The sequence below is a fragment of the Plectropomus leopardus genome, chromosome 2, assembly GCF_026936395.1.
Source record: "Plectropomus leopardus strain MGB_pleo_1.0 chromosome 2, ASM2693639v1, whole genome shotgun sequence".
Lineage (NCBI taxonomy): Eukaryota > Metazoa > Chordata > Actinopteri > Perciformes > Serranidae > Plectropomus > Plectropomus leopardus.
The window spans coordinates 38558043-38583210 of NC_142177.1; the positions used below are offsets into that span (position 1 = coordinate 38558043).

At 39.6% G+C, this 25168-nt stretch overlaps 1 protein-coding gene across 1 annotated transcript in view; it reads left to right on the forward strand.

Moving 5' to 3' along the window:
- The first annotated feature begins 13128 nt into the window (after positions 1-13128).
- The window catches only part of ripor3 (RIPOR family member 3), a 69609-nt gene continuing 57569 nt past the window's right edge, over positions 13129-25168 (forward strand). The window contains exon 1 of the mRNA XM_042493936.2: positions 13129-13474. The gene's annotated coding sequence lies outside the window, so the exon portion shown is untranslated. The remainder of the gene's footprint in view (positions 13475-25168) is intronic.

Consider the following 25168-nt stretch of genomic DNA (forward strand, 5'->3'; position numbering starts at 1 on the left):
CCCACTTTCCATTACTTGCCAATAGTTTTAATTTTATTATTTAAATTATTTTTATTTCAGGACTGTTTATTTTTATTTAATATTAGTTTTCCACTCAGACTTGCTATCAATGTGTGCCCCCAGTCCGGCCCCTGCAGACAGTCAGGATGTGGCCCTTCAGCTCAGCCCCTGCAAACCTGAGCGGCACACCCCACTTATCATTACCAGTCTGCTGTACGTGGAACTGGACCAGGTTTTTTGGCCAGATTCTGGGCAAACAGGCAACCAGACATGGGCCAGCTTTCCTCTTCCAGCACACAGAGTTTGGGCCGATGCTGGGCCAGGTCCTTTTTCTGATAACAGCCCAGTGATGGCAGTGTCTGCAGCTGTCAGCGGACCAGTTTATTTGACCTGATTCTGGGGTATCATTCATCCCGAGTCCACGCTGAGTCAGGAAACCAGACATGGCCCAACTTTTATCTTCTAGCACACCAAGTTTGGGCCAATGCTGGGCCACGTAATGTTCTGAGAACGGTCCTGTGATGGCCGTGTCTGCAGCCAGAATTGGACAGTCCATCTGGCCAAACTCTGGGTGATTATTCATCCCAAGTCTCAGCCGAGTCAGGAGACCCGACATGGTGAGACTTCTTTCTTGGAGCATGTTGAGTTGTGGCCACTGGGCCAGGTTATTTTTGATGCTGACAGCCAGAACTGGGTAAGATTATTTGGCTCATTTCTGAGGCATTCGTCCAGAGTCCCAGCAAAGTTGCGCATCTGGACTTGGACCAACTTATTATTTCCAGCGTGCAAACTTTGGGCCGATGCTGGGCCAGGTCATTTTTGTTAAGGCCATTTTTTGCCCAGTGTCGGCAGAATTGGGACCGTTAATTTGGCCCGATTCTGTGGCGTCATTCATCTCGAGTCCCAGGTGAGTCAGGAAACCAGACATGGCCCAATTTTTTTTCTTCTGGTGTGCCCAGTTTGGGCCGAGGCTGGGCCAGGTCATTTTATGGTTTTAGCCCAGTGATGGCCATGTCGGCAGAATTGGACCTGTTTATTTGGCCATTATTCACATTATTCACCCTGATTCTCAGCCTCGTCAGACAACCTCACACAACCCAACTTCCTTCTTTGGGGCCAGTGCTGAGCAAGGTCATTTTGACCACATTATGTTGATCAAAGACCCAAACAACTAGTTATTATTTAAACTGAAATGACTAATTAGATAAAATAAGTTGTTTCTTTGTCTAGAAAGAAGCTTTGAACTGTGTTTATACTCAGGAGAGCTGAATGCAGAGCCAACTGAGCAGGACGACATTTGGCCGAGGAAGAGTTAAATTATTCTGCATCTGTTCCATGCACCCCTGCAATCCCCACAGATCCTGCCTGCGTTCTCCTGCTTTTCCTTCCTCCCTCTCCTCTTCATCCCTCCTCCTCTTCGTCCCCCTTCCTTCCTCCCCTTGCTTGGCCCTGAGCCCAGAGTGAGCTGGAAGGAGGAACAGATTTTTTTGGTCTTTTCTCCCCTCTACCCCTCCACCCCAAAAAAGCGCTAAGATCATGCGTTTCTGAGGTTTTTTTCGTTCACCAGATGTGAAGGCTTGATTTCCGTTTGTATTTCCGTCTTCTCCTGAGCCACTTCACCGAGAGTTAACACAGGAGGAAAAAAAGTACAATATGAGGCGGTTTCTACGTCTTTGTGAACTCAATGGCCTCCCTTCCCACATGGCTGCGCAGTATCATACACCGCACACATCATTCACGAATCATCAGTGCTGTGGTGCTGAACCTCCGCCCACCTCTACAGTCTCTGTTTCTTACCTTTGAAATCATCATCGTCTTTTATGTCTCTGCTCCGCTCCACATAAACAGTCTCAGTATTTACATCAAGAGTAAGTAACTGATGGAGCCAGAGAGAGTTGCAAATGGTTATGAAGCCGTTCATTAAGAGATAATGAACCGGATACTATAGAAAAGGGAATAATGAAAGACTTAAAGTAAGTAAATCAACAATTCAAATTCCATAAACAGATCCAATTAAATTCTAAAGTAAATTATAAATACAGAAATATTCTTTTAAAAAGCCATGAAAAATAAGCTTTTTTCTCCATTAAATTGCATTTTATTTACCAATTTGGTCCATTTTAATTTAGAATTTGTGGGAAGATGATGTTGGTTCACCGTGAACGTAATAGAAACTCACAAGCGACCCTCAAAATTTCACATTTCAAAAACAAGTATACACTCAGTGCCACAGTAGACACATCGGCAACTTCTATTTTGTGTGGCTGTATTTCTGAGTATGGATTTCTGGATGTATTTTCTGTTATTTTTATTATTTTGACTAAAATAAAAAATAAAAATTCTTGTGGATTGGACTGGTGTTGCAAATTAGCAAACACTAACTATCAAACACTCCAGGTAGTAGTATATGAGAGCTTTTGTTTTTGTTTTTTATCTTATTGACCAATCCGGGAAGTACTGGAAGTAAACAAGTCAGCATTACGGCAGTAATAATACTAATACTAATCATCATCATCATCATCATCATCATCATCATCATCATCATTATGATGAAAGGCACCATCTGTCTTAAGATGTTTAAAATTCTCTATTTTTTACTTTTAGCTTTCGGGAAGAACCTGCACAGTACACAATACAAACAGACACACATAGTGCCAGAGTGCAGTAAATATGATGCTAAAATAAATGCTGTACGGATAATAAGTTACCATAGCTACAGAGGGGATTTAACATCATGTAATCAACCTACTTGAGTGTGACAATGAATGGACAACATGTACATAATACTGTATTGCATGTTTCTATTATACTGTATTATATCATGTATGTACAGTAAAAGCTGCATAAGGTGACAATCTGACAAATCGAAACCACAAATATGTGTTTTGCTCTGAAGTTTTAGATGTTATACCTCCTGTGGGCTGAACTGAATATGTGTGGTTTGTGATTCGGGCTGAAACTGATGCAGCTTCACTGAATGCTAACACAAGTATGTGGAGTTGGAAACGACACACATGTACGCTGTGAAAAACAAGTTGATTAGGTCGTGTTTGGACGCCGTGTGTCGCAGCAGATTAGTGATATTTCAGGAGAGAGAAGAGTAAGCTGCACCTCAGCAGGCTCCTGTAGACTATTGTTCCTCAGTGTCTGTGTCGATTAACAGGAAAAGTATAAAATCGTTTTTCTTCCTCGACGAGTTGTTTATATTTTGTGGCACTTTTATTTCATTAGCAAGAATACGGCAGAGGACCAGTGAAAAATGCGGGCTGTAAGAATTTAACTTCACACACCTAATTTGTTGCGTGTAGTTCAGAGTCAGGACTTCAGTTTCTGTGTGTGTGCACGTACTGACGGTAGAGCGTGGAGCGAACATGCAAACACTGCAATGACCAGCTCTCACGTTCACATTCACATGCCAAAAATGTATGCACTCCTGGTACAGCAGTGCATGTATTTTTAGGCAGCTGCATGAGCTCCAACTATTTATTACATGCCCAAGTGCAAGTCAAATGTTATTTTAAGTCTCAAACCACAGTTAGATTTCAAAGGTGCGGGAGCCAGTCAGTTTAAGTACAAATCCTCAAAAGCACTTTCAGTTTTTCAGAAACCTCCCTGAGACAGAACAAAACATAACCGTGTTGTTTTTTTAATTTCTTTTTTTTGTCATTTTCATGAAATGGATGGCCGTAACAGAAATATTTCATAGAGCACATAGTGATTAAATTGATCCATATATCGACTTAACCCATAGCTGTAAAAGTGCAGAGTAAAAGTTTTCACCTTTTGCTTGGGTTTTGTTCAAATTTGCACTTAAAGTGCCTGAAATATGCTGCCTTAATGCCTTACAGCGATATGAATATCAAAATATGTATTTATTACAATTAGAAGCTTTTAAATATATCACTGTCATGGGCAATTTCACACAAACACCTTTTCAAATGAAGTTAAGGTAAAATACACTAATTAAGGCTGTCAAACAATTCATTTTTTTAACCACAGTGCATGGCAAAACTTCAATATTATTATTTCTATCATTATTGAATCGCGTTTTCAATTCTTACATGCATGTAACAGTTACAGTTATGACAAGGTAAAGCAAGTCTTACTAGATTGTCTTGATTAGGAATCAAATGACAGCAAACAAACTGCATGGGCCGCTGATAAAGTTCGCATATGTGTAAAGTGGAGACTCATGGGTAATCACAGCACCCATTTCCCTTCAGATATCTTGAGGTCAGAGGTCATCGGACACCTGGGAAATGACCATGCTGTTTAGCCATCGCAAAAATGTTGCCTAAATACTATATTTAGCCCCCTTCCTAAGAAGCTAGCGTGACACGGTTGGTATCACTGCATTCCGGTTTCACGTGATAAAAGTATCGTCACTGTAGCTTTAAAACTCACAATTAATTAAAAAAACAGCTTTAAATACAGACCTTAGTCACACTGCTATTAACGTGTTAAAGCTGACAAGCTGATGAGAATATGTTGGCACAGTTCAATATATCCTATTGATCAAGAGACCTAAAAATGTTAAAGTTGACTTCTGGTGGAGAAAAGAGTGGAGCAGATTCATCTGCCGCTCTCTCGATGGATAACAAACAAACTTCTCTTCTCTGCTGAGTCGGTGCCCCATTTATTTCACCGTGAGATACAAACACAATTCCAATGTCCGTACCTTTTTTTTATATATATATATATATATACACGTTAAAAATATGTTTTTAATATAACCTTAGTTTTCTGTTCACTGTAAAAAAGTCGAAGGGACCAGTTCAGCATTTCAAAAAAGTGCAGGGGACATGTCCCCTGTGTCCCCCTGTGAATTACACTCCTGGTATTCACAGTTAGTTAAGGTAGTAGTATAGTAGTATTGACTGTTTACATTATGTATGCAATAAATAAATGTCATCAAAGGACTCCTTAATATGTTCGCTTCAGCAGAGATTCAGGTCATTCTGCTTTCTGATTATGATCAAATACGTTACGATATATACACAATTTCACAGGAGTGCTTTTCACTGAATTATTAGTCTGTATGTAAAAATACTTAATGTCTACAGTTACAGGCACACAAATATTTCCTATTATTATTCAACAGGTGGCCTTTTGTCTGCTTGCAGTCGGCTTTGAGCGTTGTCACGGATACGTTGTAAACAAACCAATTTACCAACACTTTGCAAGGCTGGGGTAGATATGCATGAAGAAAATGTCATTTCAGGTCAGAAGAAGGAACACACCTGCTTTTGAAGATTATCAAACACTTTGATATCAACAGCTTTTTTCAGGGATGTGCAAATATCGCAGCGTCAATATTTTCAAGTAGGTGGTTGGAGGAAGGAAAGAGGAAAGCTGAGCTCATGGTTCAACAAGTCTGCCACCAGTAGAAACTGAAAAAATCCAATTTTGATGAAAATCACAAAATCACAAGCCAAACCCGCTGCTTTTCCATATTTTGATGTGATAAATGACATGTTAGGACACGTTAGGACACGTTAGGACACGTTAGGACACGTTAGTCGGAGTGTGCACGGCTGCATGTAAACAGGAACGTTAATAGAATAAGCATTTTCATTAGCCATGGAAACAGCGTCATAGTAATATTGTCTTTTTCAGAATAATGGCAAAAACCAGACTATTTTGTGCAGATAAACACACTCAGTTTCATGTCTGCTTCAGCCCAGCTGACCACCTGAGGCTGAAAATATTTTGGACGGCACAGATCTACCTGAGGGTTTGGGATGCGTCACTGTGCGTGTCTCTCATGTGTCAGTTACACGTTTAAATAATGTTAACTGGAATTAATGTTTTTCACATGCAGAAAAAAGCCCGTGTGCACACGGAGAGCACAGAAGGGATTCCTGTTAAGAGGTTTTCCCAAAGACACGAAGGTTACGAGCAGCGCTGCCAGGATGCTGCGCTTGTCGCTCATGTGTGAAGCCACACAGACAGACACAGCTTGGCTGCTGCAGTTCCCCTTTGGCAGCCATGTTGGCTCCACAGTCTGGTTCATGGCTGTTGCCATGGTAACTGATGCTGATCTGCTGAGTGTTGGGCACCTCGCCCCTGGCACTGCTGCGGAGGACACTGTAACATATTTGCAACAGGAGCAGCGAAATGAGATTAAGGAACAACTGCTTTCTGCTGTGAAACTGAGCGCTGAGATCTTGTTTGAGCTTCTAACAGCTCCAAAAAATATTATTAAAAACAAAAAATACTCCAGTAAGTAAATGTAAAGTGCACGTGTTATTTAGTTGTTATCGTGCACGTGCTGCAGAGCAATAAGGACATTTTCACAGTAACACTGTGATTCTGGCTTATGTTCAACAACAATCAGGCGTGATCTGTTGAGTCTCTTGACATTTTATTTCACCGTTTATAAGTTATTGTAATGATAGAAAACAGAAATGTCAGTATAGAAAGATCATTAAGTTCAACCTGAGGTCTCTGAAGTGGAAACTTCGGGTGTGAAAAGGGCAAAACGTCTTTTCTTAGTAGCAGCATGTTAACAGCAGAGGGCATCCTGCTACAGCAGTACAGGACCTCTCTCTGTTCAGTTCATCTCAGTTCATTTCAACAGTCAAAGAGCCTAAATACACGGGGGGAACTGAAAAAAAGCACTTCACAACTCAAAAAAATCGAATCTCTCCCACGTTCCCATCTTTCCCTCTTGTTTCTGTGACGGAGGCTGAGCAGTTGAGATAAAACCAAAATATCTTTAATGTTCCAGCTCTGAGTCTTCAGTTGCACAAGGTTGCATATCACACACAGGCCTGTTATTTCCTATTAAACTATATTATTCCTTTCATTTTACTGAGAGCTATTTCAAGGATTTATCCGTAGATGTGACTTTTTTGAGTTAGAACCTCAGAGTCAGAATATCATGTAAAGTTTGGGCTTTACTTCCGAGTTGTTGTGGAAAAGTAAAACACGTCACTTCTCCAGGGTTCAAACACGTCCTTGCCCTATATGTTCGGTGTTATTCAAACATATCTGATTAAAACTCTTTTCAAACATAACTTCAGCCAGCTGGCATACATGAAAAGACCAAACGTGGCGAGAAAATGAAGAAACGTATGTGATGGTAAGCAAAACATTACTCGCTGACGCATATCAGAGTTACGTTACATCGACAGCTGCAGCAATTAGATTTTCTATTATACTGCATTTTGTGTGCAGTTACCCACAGAAACTTTAGTGTCACAATTTCACTACACACAACTAAACTCCATGACTGTTTCAAAACTTTTAATAGTTGTTACTAACTCCATGACTTTTCCAGGAATGGAAAATATAGTTTTGAAATTCCATAATTTTTCCCAGTTTTCCATGACCACTGGAACCCTGCTTTTCTGTGCACTGGGGTTGATTTATTGTATTCATGATGAAGCATCAATATAACAGCATTTACTGATTTTCATGAAGAGGCAGCACAAACCCTGAACATTAATCAGACTTTCACTTCACATACACCACACCATACGCCCTGAACACTTAGCCCTCACTCCTCAGGTCTGCACATCGGGGTAGGGTATCCCGATTCTTGTTAGGATAGGGGAGTAAGATGAAGTGTCAGGGCTACGTGGTCCTCCAAAATCAGGTCTTTCAGAGTCACACTTCAAACCACAGAGAAGAGAAATCATCTGCAAGATCGCTGAACAACCAACAAAAGAAACCTGCAAATGTATTTTTGACGTTAATAAGGATATAAAGATTACGATAAGTATAGGGTGGGCATGAGGGGAGCTGAATGGGTCAAACAAACTCTGGACTTTCACCTGGGAGTCCACTGTTAGTTTCATGCGTGAAACCAAAAGTCAGTTCAGTTATTTTAAGGAAATCTTAGTGTGTCAGTATGTGTAGCATTCTCTACTAGTGACATACAGTATGTCAGGTGACGTTTCATTAAGTTAGTAGCAACTGTGCTTGTTTTAAGTCAAACCGTGATGTTTTTATTAATCCTAACCATGGACTCATGATGAGTGAACCTAAAAAAAACCCACTTTTCTTATGCTGTAAGTTTTTCAAAAAGATTGTATGCATTTAATAAGCAGAAACTGTAGATTTACTGTGAAAGCGCAAGTTTATTTTAATAAAAGCCATAATGCTTGAATGAGAGTAAACTGACGCGCCATCCTTGAACGTCCAAAACTGACAAAAGAGGATACCTAGTGCGTCATATTTTGACGTGTCAGTCAACTGACTGATATTTAACAAGTTGGGATGACATTGTGTTGATTATTGCTGCTTTGTGCATGATGGTCCCGCATTTTGACATATTTCCATTTCCTATTGACGGCATATCACGTCAAAAATTTAACTTTAGTCCAGCAGTGAAGTTGCTGCACTTGTTTCTGCTTCTCTTATATCAGTGCAGACTGGCAGGGTAGCAGCTCGGGTTGATAACAGCACCGATAATCAGCTAATGAGAAGTGCTCTTCTGTAATGATGACTTGTTTAGATTGATGGTGCAAAAGTTGTAAACAAATCATACACATCCATGCTTTTCTGTCTCCATTAGATAAACGGCAAATGTCACTGTTATTATTCCAAAACTGCAATAATCTGTTATCATAAACTCATCACTAACTGTTGTAACCGAGGAGCACCTGAGGGGCAGGGCAGAAACCAAAAACTGGATTCGGCTCAAAAGTCTAAACCCTCAAACATTGCTTCAAACAAATGAGGACACACACTCAAACTAGTCCTCACAAAGTAAGAGAAAACACACACACACACACACACACACACACAAATGCACAGTCAGCTGTTACAGTGAGAGTGTGATGAGGGAGTGGAGGAGCAGAGGCCTCCAGATACACAGGATGCATTCGTCTCTTCCTCCTTATCTTTGCCTGCCATGTGTTTGTCTCAGTGTGAGTGTGTGTGTGTGTGTGTGTGTGTGTGTGTGTGTGTGTGTGTGTGTGTGTGTGTGTGTGTGCGCGCACAGGCTTATGAAATGAATGTGCCAGCTGAAGTAAATATCAATGTATATTTCTGCGTTAGTAGCCAACTGATTGTGTGTGGGTGTGTGCGGTATGTGCATTTGTAAATGTGTGTGTGCACATTCGTGTAAGTGTGTATGCTCTCTTCACATCTCCAAACTATGACAGAAATATTTGTGTAACCTATTTTAAACCCTGTGTGGTGGGTGTGTTTGTAGGTGTGTGTTTCTGTCTCAGCAGATCCTTCAAATACATCAAACACAGGCAGCTGAGAAACGTTAATACATCAGTTTGTTAATGCGTCATTATTTAAAAAAAAATCACGGAAAATCATAAATATTTAAAATATTTAAGTGATTAACTAATTACGGCTGATCAAGTTATGTTTTTAAACTTTTTATCTTTAGATTTCCTCCCAGACAACTACCAGTCATTTTTTTCATATACATATTTTATAAAAGTATTAGAACTGAATATTTAAATAATATAGGGACTGTTTGTTATTTATAAGGGGGGGGGGGTGCAAAAAGGGGGAGGCATGTCAAATAATTTTTAAGCACTGAGGGACTTATTTTCTTAAAAAATTTCGGGTTTTTTGTTTTTGAATTTTTTTAATTTGTGGTGATTTTTTAAAAAAAAAACATTTTGGCAAGTTTCTTTTTTCTTTTTTGCGATATTTGAAGAAATCATGTTGGGAGGCATGTTCTCTTCTTTTTCTAAATACAGCCAAAAAGTGTAAAAAAGGAAACTACTGTTGGATTTTCCAATTTCCAATGGTCCTTGAACACAGCATGTGTTATTACACAAGTTTGTGAAACAAAATTCCATGACTTTTCAAAAACTTTCATGTCATATACAGTTTTCAAAACTTTTCCAAGCCTGAAAATTACTATTTGCAAATTTCATAACTTTTCCAGGTTTTTCATTACAGTACAAACTCTGGCACATTGTCTTCTGGCAATCTGGTGGAAACCTGAAAGAGCGGAGGCTGTTACAGCAGCAGATTAACGTCCATGGTTTTGGAATGAGATGTTGTGATCACATATAAACGTAATACTAAACTGCCAACATACTTTGTTTGGATGTCCACGTACTTTCAAGTGTGTCAAGTGACACATGCATGTTTAAACATAAAAAAAGTCAAATAAAGTCAAAATAAAAAAAATAAATAAATAAAGATTCCTGACAAATTCAACAAAGTTCTCTTGAGATTTTGAAAAAACCGACGAATCACCAAACAAAAGCGACATCAAACAGAAAGCTCAACACATTATAAAACGACTAAATTAAACTTTCCCACATGAACCTCAGAACTGCCCGAGTCAACGTCCCCACATCACAGCTTCTCCCAGCGAGCTAATCAGGACAATTTCACAAACATTTAAGATTAACTGCCAGTTCAACGACTCAAACACAGTCGGATGAGGTTTTTTCACACGACAGCATGAGAAACTTCTGGAGGGTTTTTAACAGCTCTGCATAGTTTGACTTGACGCTCACAAGCAGCGCATTTCAGTCTGATGGCACTGCGGATCTATGATGTGGCCGTGACAGAAAGACACTCACATCTCCAAAAACCAAAACAACAACGCAACAGTAACGAGAACTCCATCATCAAAACACACACAAACTGATTTATAGCAGCATATCACATGAAGGCAAATCATTTCTATTTTACTCTTTAAAAATCAGCCATTCTCAGGAGATGTGCAGTATATTTCATATATTCTGAGTGGTTATTCATAGCGTGTACAGCGTCATATTTGGAGAAAATGTGTCTAATCAAAACAGTCAAACTTATGAATGTTTTGTGGTGCTGCTAAAGGGTCAGTTCACCCAAATAAACATGTTGGAAGGAATATTTTCTTTTTAAAAAAAATCACCACAATGACACAGTTTCTCACAGCCAGTCACTAAAAAAATCTAAAAATTGTTGAGATTTCAAATTTCCGATGGATATCATGTTTAGGGTTTTGGCCAAAATCTCAAAACATGAGCTAAAAAAAAAAAAATGACACAACCGGATACAAACAAGAGACAGTTACCTCACTGTAATTAGGCTGAGGTGATGAAGTGTTATTTATCAATCTAGATTGTTTTGATGTCAAGTCAAGTAAATTCAATTTATAAAGCTCGTTATCACAAAACACAGTTTGGCTCAGAGGGCTTTACAGCATACAACACCCCCCTGCCCTCGGACCCTCACACCGTCTAAGGAAAAACTCCCCCCAAAAAACCCTGTACCGGGGGAAAAATGAAACCTCAGGAAGAGCGACTGAGGAGGGATCCCTCTTCCAGGACGGACAGACGTGCAATAGATGTCGTAAATGACAAATAAATTCTCTGCTCGTTAAGTGCATAAAGTCTCTTTTCAAAATAAACTTAGAAGTAAGTTAAAAAACTGTTTTTTCTGGGATTTTTCCTCTGAGGTTTAGGCAACAAAAGAATCTGGTTAGGTTTAGAAAAACACATAATAGTTTCACTTATAAAAAGTAAGCTTGTTGCTAATGTAATATAAAGTCACATAAGTCATTTGCATAGTATGCCACACATACTAGCACACTGTATCATTATCAAAACGCTCAAGTTGACGCTGCCGAATCGTGCTTTTGTTGATCTTTATGCACCTGTATTTGCCAGGATAGTCAACAAATGCAACCTGCCAGGTCGTCTCATACTGACGCTGACGGGGTCTCCGTGCGTTGGTGTGTGACGCCGACGAGCCGCTGACCAGGCGGCAGAATTTGAAGAGTCAGGAGTGAGACCTGGAGGAACCGAGGTTATATTTAGCAACAGACACGTATATTGTCTCTTTGTTTCCTATATTATTACTGAGATTATTCCATCAAACCTCTCCATCACAATAACTTTAATTCCCTTTATTTCCTTTAAATAACAGCAGGTCCACTCCGTCTCTTGTGCGTCGCCGAGAAACGTCTCCAAACACATAGATGAAGACTCAACTTTCAGTGTGCAATGTTTATTTTCACAAATGCACAACCACCAATCAGGACATAAAGCAGCAGTGTTACTGATGTATGTGGTCTGTGCTGGAGCCAAGTTCTTTAGTTTAAAGCCAAACATGATACTCACAGAGCGGAGCGGGGCTCAGCGGGGGGAGGGGGAAGAAAACGGAGTGTGGGAGAGGAGGATAAGGCTTCTGAAACATTTACAATTACAAATACAACTGAAATGCAGAAACAGAAAGAGTTCAAACAAAAAGAAAGTAACAAAACAGATGGAAAAAGACGATGAAAAAGCAGTTTAAGAAGGCTGGAGGACAGTTGTTGGGAAACAGAGAGAGTCCCGGAGGGAGAGCAGAGAGAAAGACAGAGATCTGAGCTGAGAAAGGGGGATGATTTAGTGGACCGAGAGGACGTTAAGAAGAGTCACAGGGAGGGAAAGAAGGAAAATGACAGATCAGAGATGACAGAGAAAAGAGGAATAGACTTTAAAAAAGAAAGAGACAGAAGAGTGGGATGAAAGGAGAGGCAAAAAGAGAGAGAGCTACAGCTACAGATAAGAAATTAAGAACGACAAGTGCTGAAGGAGGGAGAGAGGCAGAACGTGAGAAAGAAAGAGAGAAAAAAGACAGACACAAAGAAAGAAAGAAAGATGGACAGACAGAAAGATAGGAAAAGGGTCGACAAACAGAGACAGACAGACAGAAACAAGGACAAAGAAAGAGACATAACAAAGACAGACATAAAGTAATTATGATAAACGGAAAAAGGGACAGAACAAAAGAAAGACAGAAAACAAAATAAAGTTAGAAAGACAGACAGAAGAAATTAGGACAAAAGACAGAAAGAATGAAAGAAAGACAGAAAGAACGAAATAAGAAAGACAGAAAGACAGCCAGAAAGCAAGCAAGAAAGATAAAATTAAGTCAAAAAGACAGAATGAAAGAACAACAGAACAGGACAGAAAGAAAGAAAAAATAAATTAAGAAATCAAGACAGAGACAGTCAGAAAAAGCAGAAAAGACAGACAGATAAAAACAAGAATGATGGCAGGAACAGTGAGAAGGAAAGAGGTGAAGAAAATGAGCAGAAGCTTGGGTACATTAATTGAGGCTGACTAAGAGAAAAAAAGCAAATTGTCAGAGTGGGAAGTGCTGAAAGAGGAGGAGAGAAACACAGAAAAAGGGAGTGGAGACAAAGCTGAGAGGAGGAGAGGAAAAGAGAGGCAGAGCTGGAAAAGAGTGAAACACAGAGAGAGAGAGAGGGAGACGACAGGAGGGGAACTTAATTCACCGCTGTGTTTTCAGTCTCTCTGACGTCGCTGTGAAACCCTCTCGAGCTGCTGCTGCTGAGCACTGAATGCTATCAGGAGCGAGCAGGCAGCTGCCAAACCCACCGCTGTGTGTGTGAGCGTGTGTGTGTGAGCGTGTGTGTGTGTGTGAGTGTGTGTGTGTGTGTGTGTGTGTGTGTGTGTCAGTGTTGGATATGACTCGTCCGCTGGGGCAGCTTTTTGGTGTGGAGGACTCGGAGTGACAGTTGGGAATAACCAGTTTCTCATCCAGTCAGGTGAGTTTAATACGCTTTTAATGCTCTTGATGGGTCATTTGGAGTTTTATTATGTGTAATTAAGGCTTAAATTTATACATGGAGGAGAAAGTTTGGTCCCTTGGGCAGAAGAGGTCCCTGTTTTGGGGGTTTGAACCTGTGACCTTTTGGTTAATTTATGCATGAACTAAGAAACTAAAATAATAATATTTATAGCCCTTCTTTTTGTTGCACCACTGGGAAACATGAGGGAGATTTTCTATAAAGGCAGTTTAAAATCCTCAAAAAATTGTTGATGCAAATATTTTAAAAAGTTATTTTTTTTTATGTATATACAGTAGCTTTAAATGCCAGTTTAAAGACAAATTCTCTAATCTTTGCATTGAAATAAAACTGATAAATTTGTAGTTTAAGTGATTTCCATGATAACATTTAGAGGGAAACAAACAGCTGGTTGTTGAAGTGCAGCTTTGTGTCAAAAAAATGTAGTTTAAGTTGAGTTTTTATACAAAGGTGAGCATGAGTTAAGTGGATGAAAACAGAGCAGAGATGCTGTTCTGCAGGTTTGGGACCTGCGTGTTGCTGGTCTGAGCCTCAGTGTCGCTGAGCTCAGTCAGCTGCATCACCGACAAATATCAGCTGTGAGCTGCTGTTAGTGCTGGATGAGGTGTTTTACTTTGCTGTGTCAATGCTGTTCACTTTAAGATACAACTTCTACAGGGTTCATATACATTTTTACCAATTAATTTCCATGACTTTGAGCCAGTTTTTTAAGACCATACATTCTCAACCATCTATACTCCTTATCGATTCTTTTTCATTATCATATAATAGCTTTTTTATGTTTTAAAGCATATATTATTTGAAAAAAATGATTAATCAGAACAGGACTAGAATTGAATATTTAAATATAACTTAGGGACTGTTCATTATTTCTGAGAGGGGACGGGGTGATGCAAAAAAAAAGGGGGGGGGGGCAACTCAAATATTTTTTTATTTTGTCTTAGGAGATACTCAAGATACTCAAGATAACCCACAGTATGGTCTGTGGGTTATCTTGAGTATCTGGATCATACTGCTAAATTTTTCAAACGTATGTTTTTGGCACTTTGAAGGCAAAAAAGGGCAAATTTCTTTACAGCCAGTATCTCCAACACTCAGCAGCTCTCACCTAAACAATGTAGATAAATAGCGATAAAGCCAAGAGGAAAAATTGGCATTTTTTGATGTGGGTTTAAGTGTCCCTCTAAGGTAAGATATCAGAGAACACGTCTACATGTGCTGCAACAACCTGATTACCCCAAAACCAACAATTACAAGCAGCTGGTCAGTAATCAGATTACTCCTGGGGCTGGCATCCTTTCAGCTGGAGAAACTGACTTTTAGACAGATTTGGTTTCGGTTTCAATTTCAGACGTAATTGTTTCAGATGAAAGAGAAAACCACGTTAGGTTTTCTGTTCTCCTGCTGCACTGCTGTCAGGGATCCCTTTTCAGACGTCTTTAATCCTGCAGTCGCTTAAATACATGTTTAACACCAGAAATGGTGTTTCTCCAACATAATCTATCTCTTCTATCAGCTAAAACATCTCGCTGTGTTTCTTTGTAATCTCTTCTCTCAACGTCTCTTCTGATTGTTTGTGTGCGAACCTCCTCTTCCTCTCTTCCTCCCCCCCCCCCCTCGTTGGACGGTGGTTTTGCTCTTAGAGCCAGATGAGCGTCAGTTTCTCATGAACCCCCTCAGTGAGTGCAGCTCAAACTGACGAGCTGCCAGAGAAAACATCAACACAACAAGCGGGGTCAGGATCTGCTGTTCACTCACCCCTCACTCTCCCCACCGCTTTCTCTCCCCCCTTCATCTCCTCTGCACCCCTTCTGTTTCCCCCTCCGTCTTTTCTCTCACAACTTGTACTCTTTAGTTCGTTTTTATGTTAGTTTAGAGTGCTGCTACAGTTCAAGGTTCCCCAAGTTCAGACTTCTGTCAAGTTCAATTTGTACTCTTGCACAGTGTGTGTGTGTGTCTGTGTGTGTGTGTGTGTGTGTGTGGGCGTGGTGTCTAGGCAGTAGTGGGGGGTTTTGGCTACGTGGGTCATCAGCTGGTCTCAGTGGGAGGTCACTGGTGCAATTGTGGTTAAATTAAATGCTAACACTTGTCACTGAGAAAAGTGTGTGTTTGTGTGTGTGTGTGTGTGTGAGGTGACGGACAATAAGAAAGCCCACAGAGTTATTCAGTGTGAAGTGTTAATCTGTTCCACATTCGCCGTCTAACTGTAAATGCTTCAGACGTCTCAACAATGGTTTCATCAGAGCCGAGGATGGCGACACGTTACAAGCGAAAGCGACCATTACGAGATTAATAAAGTTCTTCTTTGCGGTTTAATGAAGCGTGCGGTGCAGACGTATAGTATTGTGTTCATGGTTTTATTGTCACTGTGATACGCATTGACTGCTGTTGTGCAGGAGAGGAACTCTCTGCACAGTAATAATAAAGTGTGCGACTGCTTTTGAAAAGACGGATGACACGGTGGATTAAAGCAACATCATTCGACATTTTTTTCTTAAGATAACAACATGGTGATGGTACATTGACTTGTAATAGGATGAATGGTGCTCCTTTCATTTCCACTCTGTGCCTCCAATGCCAGTTTTTGGACTGTGTAATTTTGGTAAGCAGGTTGGATCACCAAAGCATAATGCGTTACAGCACAAGCAAGCTCGGCTGTTTGGCACTGCTCTGTTTAGTTTTCTCAATGCTTCTTCTGTATGTGAGTGATTATAATGTTTTCTTTTGATACTCTGTAAGTGGACAGTTTTAAAAAAAGAAAAAGAAAAGCTGAAGAGACTGAAACGGAAGTTCACAGAGGAGGCAAATAAGAGAAAAACTGAGTGACCGAATAAGAGGCTGGACAAGAGTGAACTCAAACAGTTTACCCACTAAAATTATAGTGTGTATGCAGGTCACTTAAATTTTAAAAACAAGCTCCTTTTCCATTGCCAATAGTATAGAGCTGTGAACCTGGCTCTGCAGCAGAGCAGTACGGGTTTCTTATTTGTTTTTCATTGGTGTGTCACATTTAAAGTCACGGACAGGCCAGAAAACAAGTTAGTAGACATTATAAAGCAGCATGGAGGCCAGTGACAATGTTACAGTGGTTGCTTCTTTTTTGTATTTATTACTTATTCTGTCTCTCAAACTCAGAAAAAACTAAATTTGAACTATGTTCGAGCACTGCTTGAACAGAGACAGATGTCGACCGAAGTTCCAGCTGATGAATATAACTCAATTCAAACTTTTTATAAAGCTCATTATCACAAGTCACAATTTGCCTCTGAGGACTTTACAGCATACGACATCACTCTGTCCTCAAACCCTCACAGCAACTAATTTACCAAAAAAATAAAATTTAACGGGAAAAAAACCTTAAGAAGAGCAACTGAGGAGGGATCCCTCTTCCAAGACAAACAAACCTGCAAAAGATGTCTTAAACAACCACAGAATTACTGCAGATAACAAAACGATACACAGGAAAGAGAGAGTGAGGGAGAGATAGAGACGGGTAGAGATGCACAGCAAAAATAATACTAAAATAAAAAAATGTATAAATGTAATTTATGATAGCGTGTAATATTACGTGCAAATATTGTACTTTATGTATATGGAAATATCAATCATTTGTGTATAATAATAGTGGAGGTATGATTGATACCTGCTACAGTACTGCATTTCCATTAAATATAAAAGTCAGATGTAAGTGGGTGTTAATGGGGGTTTCGTTCAGTGGGAACGGGGCTTTACGAACAAATTCATGCAAAATGCTTAAACCGTCCTGACATAAGTTGTAGTGATGTGTCTCAACAGGAGAGCAAAATAAATCTGAATGCAGAGTGTATATCCCTGTCAGTGTTATTAATGAAGGATTGCAACAGTGGGCGTAGCCTGATGGATGATGGGGAGCACTTAGCAAACTATGTAAATGGACTAAAAGAAAAAGTTAGCACTACTTCAACTAGAAAACAAACCTTCTGTCATTCTTTTGTTACGTTAGTGTTCATCTCCTGAGTCACAATAAATAAAGCTAAACAGAGTCATATTTGTGTAAAACCCTGTAATATGGCTGTCAGTCATCGTGGCTCTTTGGCTTCTGATGTATCCACTGCTTCCAGCTCCCTCAGTTTGCCACTGCGTGTTGGTGAAGTTGTTTATCTGGATAAATCCTGCTGTTTGTATCAGTGGCTATGGATACATGCACACCAACATTCCCATTATTCAGAATATGACAATATTGTGAATGTGATGCAGGTCACGCAAGCAGCATAATCAGTTTTAATATTCTGAGTCAGCCATTTTCCAAAATTGGCATTTTCCAATTAAAGACATGTGGGATACTCCAGTCTTATTCGGGCTTTAGGAGCATTATTTGGGCATGCCTACAGCCAATTCAGAATATCCATCTCAGCTGAGGTTTTTCTGTTTTTGTTTATGGTCTGCTCTGTGTGTTGTTATGGATATCTTTTACACAAACCAACTTGCAAACAGTTTACAAGGCTAGGGTAGATTTGCATGCACAAAAACCCTCATTTCTGGTCAGAAGAAGAAACACACCTGCTTTTAAATATTATGAAAGACTTGGATATCAACAGGAGTTTGGACACGTGTAAATATCGCAATGCTGACCTTTTCAAAAAGGGAGGCTGAGCTCACACAGTCCAACAAACACTGCTATGAAACTGTGAAAAAAAATCCTATCTTGATTCAACAAAGCAAAATGACGAGCAGCTCCAGCCATTCTACTTTTCCACATTTCGACGTGATAAATGAACTATTAGGGCTGGTTATCAGAGTATGCACAGCTGCATGTAAACAGGAGTATTAGTGATTATTCTTTTACATGTAAACAGCTGAGCAGGAATATAGTCTTTTTCAGAGTAAGGACAAAAACAGAATATTTTGTGCAAGTAAATGTAGTCAGTGTTCAGTGCATATACCTGCATTTATGAGTGTGTGTGTATGTGTGTGTGTGTCTGCCTGCATTAGGTGAAACAGCTGTTGGATGAATCATCTCTTAAAGAGGTGTGATACATGTACTTATCCAAGGTGGCTGCTGTGTGTGTGTGTTTGTGTGTGTGTTTGTGTTTGTGTGTGTGTGTGTGCACGCGTGTGCGTGCATGTCTGCGTGCATGTCTGCGTGTGTGTATGTGTGTGTGTGCATGCACGTGCAGATTTACAGCCTCTGTGAGTTATAGCAAAAAGCTCATCCTGTCAACAGAGCAGCTCTATTCCCCGATGCCCTCAACTCAATTTGTTATCCTTAAAGACACACACACACACACACACACACACACACACATACATACACACACACACACACACCTGTGCTGCTTCCAATTAGTCACATGACATCATCCAACGACCACTTTACCCACACACACACAGACACAGAGACACACACACACACACACACAGACACACACACAGAGCTTATCTTGCCCCACACTTTGTGACCTTCAGGTCCACAAACTCTCTGGAGAAATGATGAACTGAGAGAAAAATCCACAGCAGGATGAAATCCACTCCTGCTGCTCCACATGAGAACTTTCTGAAACTTTTTCAAGACAGGATCATTTAAGTGTTTTATTTTTGGCAGATAAAGCACCATAACGTTGTTCATTTGCTAACAAATTACACTGATTATCAATTGCGGGAAGTGATCCAGCAGAACAGATGTGATGGAAGTACTGTACTGAGACTGATTAACTGAAGTCACGTGTTAAATTCTTTCCAGATAAATCTGTGGAGGCGATGGAGCAGGTTTGGCTCCTGAAAAACTGCCGTGGTTAGTTTGAAGTTTGTAACCTGTGAGTAAACCTGCTGCTGGAAGAGCGACAGTGAAAGATATTACTGATTGAGTTGATTTATGTGTGGTATTTAAAGTTCCATAATCTATTTTGTAAAATATTTTGTTGGTGTATCGGCCTTCATCCATTTGCTTCTCCTAGTTTCTCTTCATATTTCCAGACTATAAAACCTTTCAGAGAATTTTGAATTTGTGGTTGTTCTACGTTGCGAGCTGAACACATGGGAATTATTGGGAAAAATACTTTTCCAATAACGCATTGTTTTTGCTTTCCTGAGATGATAGATTTGAGACCTATTGTATTATGACATTCATCAATCTATATTGTTTTGGTGTGCATTGCTAAGTGCTGGAGATATTGGCCACAGAGCTGTCTGCCTTCTCGCTAATATAATGGAACTAGATGGCACTCAGCTTATGGTGCTAAAAGTGCAAAACAAAGTAAACATTTGAAAAACTCAAAAGCAATGTCTCTTACCAGAAATCATGACCTGGTTACTCAAGATAATCCACAGACCTTGTTGTGAGCAGTTTCAAGTGGGAACTATTTTCTTGGTACTGAACTACACAGGCTGAGTAAAGAAGGAAGCGGTTGTTAAAACACGGGACTTTCCTGTGACTCTTTCAGAACTGTGTGAACTAGGAATGAACTTGGAGTCATTTTAAAGTAAATTGTCACCATGTTTCTTTTCTTAAATTTAACCAAAATAACTTTATATAAGTATGTAATACCTTTCAGGGAGCGCTAATTCGCAAAATATAACAGCTGTTGTGCGTGCATTTTTCTTGTACATGGAAACGTTAAACTAAACCTACCGACTCCTCCACCTCGCAAACGAAAGCATACATCTACCAAAAGCTCACCAAGCACCACACAGCTAGCTAACGTTACAGCTCAGCTGAGGAGGACGCCATTAATGTTTACATCTCATGTTGTCACGAGAGTCTCATCCACGAGTAGATGCATGCGTCCTTCAATACTAACACGTATTACTAATGACTAATATTTTTGACACCACACTTAATCTGGAACGTAAACGACACTTTCTGAGGTAGAAATTTTAACTTCTTAAGGATCAGAACATGTAACTTGAATGTAAATAAGGTGCCACAGTGCGTAAAAACACATTAAATAGAGCCTGTTTATAGTAGGAGGATCCCGCGGCCCCGACTAGAGGTCCGGAGTAAGCCCCAGTGTCCACAAATGGCTTCTGCCTTCAGCTTAAAGGAGGGTTAAAATGAAGCACGACAAAGTCTCTTCTTCTATGGTGTCATTGTCCACCATGAAAACTCCAGCTGGTGACCCAAAGAGGTTAAAAAACACTCAGTGTGCACAGAGATTGGCGCTTTAGTTTTGCTCTGAGAGCAGTTCATACAGTTGTTCAAACACAAATATTCTCAACAGTCAAAACTCATTTCCTGTTGCTCCTTTCAGAGGAAATCATCAGGGCTGATGTCCAGTGTTTGTGTCATCACTTCCTCAGGTTTCTCTTACATAATGACTGGACTTTTTTTCATGTAGGTACAAAAACAAACCAGTGTGAGGTTCGACAATATAGTATTTTGATTCATTACAAGTAACTGAAAGGAAAGCTTTGATTTTTTTATTTTCCCATGTTTTTGTTTGTTATGGTTTGTTATGGTCTTCCTGCAATAAGTCAACCTGTGAGACTTAAAGGGGACCTTCACTTATTTTCAAAATGTACACATTAGTCCTAGGGTCTAAGACAGTCCAAAAAATATTGATAAAAATGCAAAGCTACCTTCCAAATACAAATACAGAGTTACAAAACTAAAATTTGTGATGTCATAGGATATACAGTCTGGAGCTGCTCTGTAGACACTGAATGGTGAAAGATTGCTTAAATCGGTGTGAGCTGTAAATTCATCACTGTGCAGAGTTTCCTCCCTCTGTGCTGCTGCTGCCTGAATGTCTGCAGCTCCCTGTACCAAAGAGTAGCGTAAAAGTCAAGAGCACTCACTCCACCTAAAACATGGAACCAAAATGGCCCCAGAAGCACACTGACCAGCAAAAAAGAGAAAAAAAGACTGGTCAACTTAAAGGATTCTCAGTGGAATAAGGGGTATCCGACTAATGATTCAAATCTCCAGCTTTCAAGGGGCAGCTCTACCACAATGTGTCATTTTAATGTGTCAGTTTTATATGTAAGGTTTTAATTAGTGAGCCCTGTGGTGGATTTTGTTACCTTATAACTGTCTCCTGGCTTTATAGCTTTATATGTGGCTGACAGACATAAAACTGGTATTGATCTTCTCATATAATACTCTGCAAGAAAATAAATTAACTTAAAGGGATAGTTCATCAAAAAATGAAAATTCATTTATTATCTACTCACCCTCAAGCTGATACAAAGTCAGGTGAAGTTTCATAGTCCACAAAATGCTGCCAGAGTTTCATTGGGAAAATGTGTTGCACTCATCTCTCAAACAACTGAAGCAAAGCAGATTCAAATGTTAAAAAAAACATTAAAAAAACACAAAATGTCTCCAGACTGCTCGTTCAAAGTCATCCAAGTGTCCTGAAGCTCCAACATGCCAGGTTGTTTTGAAAAATGTCACTGGCGACATGATTTTAGGCTCGTTGTAGCCGGTAGCTCCTGGTGTGGGAGTCGTGTTCACTTATGCTGCGCTCACGGTATCTGCACATCATATATGTTTCTATGTTTGGGGGAGGCTTCCAGGTAGCAAGTAAACACTGGCGTGTAGATAACGCAAGCTCTCGCTGGTCTCAAGCACAGTGCACAAACGTAAATGTGGCTCCCACACTCGGAGCTACAGGCTACTAAAAGGCTAAAAGTGTAACACCAGTGACGTTTTTCAAAACAACTTAGCACATCGCTGCTTCACGACACTTACTTACTTTGGACGAGGAGTATGGAGACATTTTGTGGTTTCACTTTTCTTTTCTTTTTTTTACATTTTAATTCTGGACACCATTTGCCTCAATTCTCCATGGGAATCTCCGGCAGTGTTTTGTGGACGATAAAATTTCACCCAACCGGTATTAAGGTGAGTAGATAATGATTCAATTTTCATTTTGGGGTGAACTATCCCTTTTATGTCCAACTGCTGCTTTAAGATGTCTTACCATCAAACCCTGGCAGAGGAAAGGTCAGAGATCCTTTGACGTCAGATTTCAATAAAACAGAAGAAAAACAATACCTCAGCTCTGAAAACTTAAAGCTCAGGCTCTGTATGCTAACCAGTTTGCCATAATTTGTCATGAGTGTTTTAAGGGATTATCAGACAGTTTTATTCAGCATAAATACTATATCTTGGTAGATGCTGACGGTCACAGTATTCTAAAAACATCTGAATTTGCAGGTAAAGATCTCAAAATGTGTTTCACATCAATGAGAACAATAACACACTGAAGAGTGGGAGTGATTTCTTTTTCAAATGGTGGATATCAGATTTTTGGAAGGAAACATTTCCATTGTTCCACGACTGCCGCTGTGAAAAATATGTTTTTAGTTTTTTAAGTGGGAGTGATGACAGACGCAGTTTTTTCCTATTAGAAGACATAAAGAGACTTTTGTGTCAGGCCTCTCGGGTACTACCCACTCCCTTACTGGTTTAATCAGCTCAACTGGTCCATCAACTGGTCCTGGTCCTGGATGTACAAACACATCTGAGGGTCGCATCTCTCCATCGTTTAACATTCAGTTTAAGAGGACACAAAACCAGAAAAAAGAAAATAAAAGGAAAATGAGGTTGTAACTTCTACTTCATTATAAGACGTTTATAACTGTGATGTTTTCATTTTCAGGTGGAAAAGTTTCTTTATCCAAAAGTGTTTCAGCTGCCTAAAACTGTTACGTTTTCAAATTAAGAGCCTGTGGAAACGACGTGAAAGTCATTTTAATGTGTCGTTTATTAGATTTAGGGTTTCCTGAGCAGTCAGACACAGTTGGCACATTGTATTTTTTCAGTGTTCACAGCCACTGAGAGGTGCCTCTGTCTCTAACATATTTCCTGTCACAATTCAGAGCTCTGCGCTGCCCAATAAAGCAAGAATGCAGTGAAAGTCTGTAAAATACACTCTCTATTTATGATCCTCTGTCTTATATTTAGGAGGAGGCTCTTGCCCCTTTCAGAACAAGTATTGTTGACCTAAATTACCATTAGCTTATATTTGCCGGCAGCAGTTTGAAACAGTTGAAAATGATTACTGGATCTGCAGTGATGAAACAGCCAAAACTGAGGAGTGTCATTACAATTTAAGGTAATTAAATCTTTTGTAAGTGAGGGTGTTGTTGGGACCTAAAATAGCACGCTGTTGTCCCAGAAATAAATCTTTTCATAAGAACCCTTAACCAATATTTCATGTTTTCCAGTGGTGGAATGTAACTAATGCCTGATTTAGACTACATGACTTAAGCCCTTGTTTTACACAGGAGTTTTTAGAGCTCAGAGCATCAAATCAGAAGAAAATCGGCATCGGCTTGGCACTCACAAATCAGTACTTGATTGTTGTATGTGAAACTGTTTAAAGATGCGATCTGCAAGGCTCATCACGGACGCTCCCCAGATATATAGCATACTAAATATCAGGACCTGTCGGGTTGACAATTGGTGAGCTACAGTCAATGAGAGCGCAAGACACTGGTTGAGGACAGAGAAAGGAGAAGAGAAGGTGGAACTATTGCCCACAACGTCTCTGTAACTTATTGGCCAAATAACTTACTTGGAACGTTATTTTGTCACTTCTTTGATATTTTCCATTAAGGATCCCCCAGCTCTGGGTTGTGGTTTGACTTGCTTATCACATAGGGTACTTATCAGGGATTGCTTTCTGTAGGGTGTGCCCCCGTGACCCTTTTCTGGTGACCCTTGGAGTGACCTGGCCACCCTCAGCTGGGAACCACTAGTTAACTGTTTATAAAGTAGTTCAAACTGCTTTAACACTGATGCATCAGTATTAAATCTAACAATGTCAGGTAGAATAATATGAGTTACACAGGACATTTTATTACAAACAAATACTTTTTGCTTTTGATACTTTAAGCGCTGCTGATAATACCTTTACTTAAATAGGACTTTGAATTGACTTTAAGTTAAAGGTTTTTATTAAAATAAAACAGAAGATGTTAAAAATATGTGAGCACTACTCCCACCACTGATGCTTTCTGTCTGTCCAGAAATAAGCCACTAAATTTTCCTTAAAGTGTGGTTCTTACGTAAGCTTTTGTCTATTTGCAGAAGGAGAAAATATTAGTTTAACAGAATCGTTACATGTACTTGACAGTCCATTCAGTAAATCGCAGTCCGAGGGGGTCCATTCAAATAACACAGTCAGTCTGCCTCTTTCACCTCTTTAAAAAATTAACTATCAAATAAACCACAGCGCAGGAGAACACATTTTATCATTTGATTGCTACTTTTATTTTACTAGCTAAATATGTTTGGGGAATATAAATAAATCTTTTGAAATATGTGTTTTCTAATCAAACTGCCTACTTTAGTTTTAGACATTTTAACTACTTTGTTGCCATTTGTATTTTCATATCTGACTATTTTATTTTTCTATAACTCAGTTTAAGACTCTTGAATAGTTAAACTTTCCAGGGTAGTTTCCATAAAGCCCACTGAGACATGTTTGATTTTTTTTTTTCTTTTTGAGTAGGAATGGTTTTTCCTTTGCAAAGCAGGAAGCAGCCGTAGTCAATGATTTCACTTGCTTTATCTCATATATAAGTGCACTAATTTACAGAAAACTTTAACAACGATGCATTTATTTTTTGTACTGGCTGTATAGCTGCACACCCCATGAGGGTTTTCTGCGATTATGTGTACACTGATGAACAAGGCACACTTTTATTCACAGTGCAGAGCAGCAC